The sequence below is a fragment of the Aricia agestis genome, chromosome 7 (assembly GCF_905147365.1).
Source record: "Aricia agestis chromosome 7, ilAriAges1.1, whole genome shotgun sequence".
Taxonomy (NCBI): Eukaryota; Metazoa; Arthropoda; class Insecta; order Lepidoptera; family Lycaenidae; genus Aricia; species Aricia agestis.
The window spans coordinates 16,289,604-16,294,226 of record NC_056412.1 but is presented as its reverse complement, the minus strand read 5'-3'; positions in this window follow the sequence as shown (position 1 = coordinate 16,294,226).

Here is a 4,623-nt window from a genome sequence, read left to right as displayed (position 1 = left end):
AGCTGTATGTGTTTTTTTTATTTATTTAAGTAATAAGTACAAATAACAAGTTTTATTATTATTAATATTATTATTTTGTGTGTTCAACGATTACTCAGCCGTTTGTGTTCCAATTTTCAAAATTATTTTTGTATTTTATAGGCTTTAACACGAATTTGGTACCATGTTCACAAAAATAGTGACCTGATAATGGGATCCATGAGTAATCGAAGGAACTCCTCAAAATTTATATGGAAATATATGGTGATTTTGGTTTTATGAGAAGTATACTAAGCAAATGCTACCAAAAAGTAAGATTTTGCATCAAGGTATACCATGGTTGCGAAGGTGTTGACGAAACTTCTGACTCCTCATAGATTACAGATCACGAAAGACCAGGGACAGCGGCAATTGTCACTGTCATAACCTAAGTGGTCCCCTTTTCCTCATTTTGGCATTGCACTGCCATTCATAAAAAAATTGTATTATTTAGTTTTTAAGTTATATTTGTTTAAATGCTCTTTTTCTATATTGTCTGTTTTTATTTGGTTTTTTATTGAATTGTAATTTTATGTTGTTTTAATAATATTATGGTTGTGTAATGTTTCCAAATGGGAATAAAGTTTTTATTTACTTTTTATAAATAGTAATATTAGCACATTAAACATTGCTATAACGTTTTTTACACTTAAATTTTAAATTAAATTATATTTAACATAATTAAGGCGTTTATAACATTAAAACAACGTTACGTCATTAAAAAGCCTATCCTTTTTAATGACGTATTATGGTTGTGTAATGTTTCCAAATGGGAATAAAGTTTTTATTTACTTTTTATAAATAGTAATATTAGCACATTAAACATTGCTATAACGTTTTTTACACTTAAATTTTAAATTAAATTATATTTAACATAATTAAGGCGTTTATAACATTAAAACAACGTTACGTCATTAAAAAGGATAGGTAACGTTAAGTATTTTTGCAAAATTCTCTAAAAATGCCTAAGACTAGCAGTCTAGCAACTGGACTTTAATATAGATACAGCTCGACAAGGCTTTAAATTAACGCGGCGAAAAAAGGAAATAACGCTTCTATCATACAAAAACGTAATTTTTGACAGTTCTCCTTTACCAGCAGCGCCCCGTCCACGTTCATATAAAGCCTTGTCGCGCTTTACTCCGTTCGTCTATAATAGCAGCCATTCCAGAAATATGCTCCACGGAGCTATCTATGGGAACTCGGCTAAGGCTTTGTATTGGTTCCTCAAGCGATGAATAAATTATTGTTATCAGAAATGTCATTAGACAATTCATTCAAAGAGAAAACATCAATTTTTTGGGGGTCCGTTAGAAAATGTCACTTCTTAAACGGGTTTCGCCACCTAAAAAGTTTGAGAACCACTGGTCAGTAGCGCGCGGTCTATGATTTCGCAACTTAACAATTAACATTGTAAAGAGATTAATAAGAGGAGTTTCTTGTGGTCCCACAGACCAAACGCGACCATTCGAAGGTAAAAAATTAAGAGCCTATATTATGGTACCCTATAATGTAAAATTTGAAAACCTACGTGAAAACTAATTATTATGGGGCATCAAATAATTTCCTTCCTGATTTTAATTTTAAGATAAACATTGATTTAATTATTGTATATATAATCAATTATCATTAAACTCGGCCTTTGTTCAATAGAAAGGGGAAAGACTGACGGTAAAATCGTAGCTTTTCATTAGAGATGACTGTTGATTAAATTCAAAAGATAAGATAAGATTTTCATCTAATCGTATATTTTAGATTCCGTAGGCTTGAAATTATGAAATAAAGACCTGAGTGGAAGAACCAGATATATAACATTTTATAACATAAGGTCAATTACTAATTTTTTACCTTTATAATTTAAACAAACTTTGTAACTTACCTAGTTTAAAATCTGGCTAACAAATCTGGCTCTACCTAAAATCCACATGTTTTTTATTTAAAAACATTTTCGGCTCTAAGGCCCACATTTATGCAATGAACGGCAATTTTTAACGGTTACTTATTGTCTTTTTAGGGTTCCGTACCCAAAAGGTAAAAACGGGACCCTATTATTGAGACTTCGATGTCTTCCGTCTGTCTGTCTGTCTGTCTCCAGGCTGTAACTCAATAACCGCTATAGCTAGATTTCTGAAATTTACACAGATTGTGTACCTATTTCTGTTGCCGCTATAACAACAAATGCTAAAAACAAAATAAAATTAATATTTAAGGGACAAACAACAAACGTTATTTTTTGGCCCTTTTTGCTCGTAATCAATAATGGCAACAGCAAGGCACTTGAAATTTTCAGGATGGTTAGTTGTATGTTTATTTTAATAATTAATAATAACATTTAAATAAAATAAAAATTTCCCATACAAAAACACAATTTTTGGCCTATTTCTCTTTCTCTATTATATATAATTTTTCGTCTATAACGGTACGGAACCCTTCGTGCGCGAGTCCGGCACGCACTGGGCCGATTATTTAATATTTATACGAATAAATCCAGGGAGTAACAAAACAAAATGATGATATCTTAGGGTGTGTGCTGTCCCTATATAGAGTTAACTGTGAAAATAGCAGCGCTGAAGAAGATTTTTAGAAAATCTTATACCTATATACAAATTATTCATGATAGTAAGAATATTTTTCATAGAAACATAAAACACGAAAGTAATTCTCTAAGTAATAATTTAAGTATAATATTACATTTTTTTAATAGAATAAAATAATTTAATGACAGCTGCTGGTTAAAAATTCATTTATCTATACATCTATACATTTATACTTTATACATCTATACATCTATATTCTATACTTACATATAAATAAAATTGGAGTGTCTGTTTGTAATATTGAAAGAACCGTTTTTTACTCGATGCATATGAATGTATATAGGGTACATACACCAAAACAACATTTTTTAATTTTTTTGTCTATATGTCTGTCTGTCTGTTTGTTCCGGCTAATCTCTGAACTGGCTGGAGTGATTTTGACGAGAATTTTTTTGGCACATAGCTGATGTAGTAAGGCATAACTTAGGCTACTTTTTAACCGACTTCCGAAAAGGAGGATGATATATTTTACTTTTTTTATATTAGTTCGCGGACAACTCCGTCGTTTGTAGACCGAGTTCCAAAATTATTTTGTTATTGTATGAGATGTAGCCCGAATTTAGTAACATGATCACAAATGTGGTGATCTGATAATGCAATCCATGAGAAATCGACAGGAATCCTTAAAATTTCGCAGTCTTCCACAGTGCGTTTTTCGCGTAACTTTCTGCCGCGCACTGTAAAACTCTGGAATGAACTGTCACCAGCAGTATTTCCGGACAGATACGACCTGCAAACCTGCAAGAAAAGAGCGTATTCCCCCTTAAAAGGCCGGCAACGCACCTGCAGCTCTTCTGATGTTGCGAGTGTCCATGGGCGACCGTAGTTGCTTACCATCAGGTGACCCGTTTGCTCGTTTGCCCCCTTATTTAATAAAAAAAAAAAATGTAAACATATAGTGATTTTACGTTTTTCTGCAGGATTTCATGACGCTGGGTCGCTTGTCCGTACAAATCACAAAAGAAATTTGCTCTTTCAGCGCTACAACTATAACAGTGAACTCAATATAAGGGACACATACACAATCTTAGATATTAGCACATTGTTTTGTTACATCCTGTGTAAGGAACATACACTTAAAAAGTATTATCAGCCTGTTTACTAGACAAGAGTCATTGAGTTGCCTTTCAGTTGTACTTTATTAACGGAACTCTAGTTCAATGATAAAAAATACACCTAAAACATAATCCTTCCTTTATTGTCGTAGTCGAGTAAAAAACTATACCTTCGCTTCAAGTAAGTTACACTTGTTGAAAAATCCAATTCCTTACAGTTAGGGTTGCCAGGTCGCTTAACCAAAAAGCCGGACAAAGCAGCCAGCTAGGCAGGACACTTGTACAAAAAGTCCTGCTATCGAGTACTTAGAATCTGACTTCATAGTGTAGGAATAGGTTCGTAATTTTCAGTTTTATTAAAACAATTTTACATTTTATTAGGTGTAAAACCCCAGAAATGGATATAGTATTTCTGTGTGTAAAACCTTCTACTATATCCATTTCTGTGCCCTCTAAAAATAGTCGATTTTCATATAAAATTATCGATTCAAAGCTCTACAAAAGCCGGACTCCTCTTAATTTTGGCCGGACAAGCAATCAATAAGCCTGACTGTGTCCGGCTTTATCCGGACACCTGGCAACCCTACTTACAGTGAGTGTAAGTGTCTGTTTGTTTACAGTTTGAACTGTAACTTGTAAGTTTAGTTTTAATAGTAGAAACACATTCAGTAGCATGACTCAGTTACAAACCTTGTTGAAATCTTTGTGCAACAAAGACGAGTTTTACGCATCTTTCTGCTCTCTAACTGTACGATAAAGGGTATTTTTTGCTCTCTAAAATCTGAAAAACGAAATCATGCTTAAGTTTCTACCGCACTAAGCCTGGCGCGATCGCAGCCTGAAATTTTGGAGGGGGTCACTCACTACACTTAAAATTTATTGCTGAATATGGGATAGCTAGCCTTTAATTATTTGGCAAAATTTTGAGATTTTTCAATTTGATCTTAGATTTT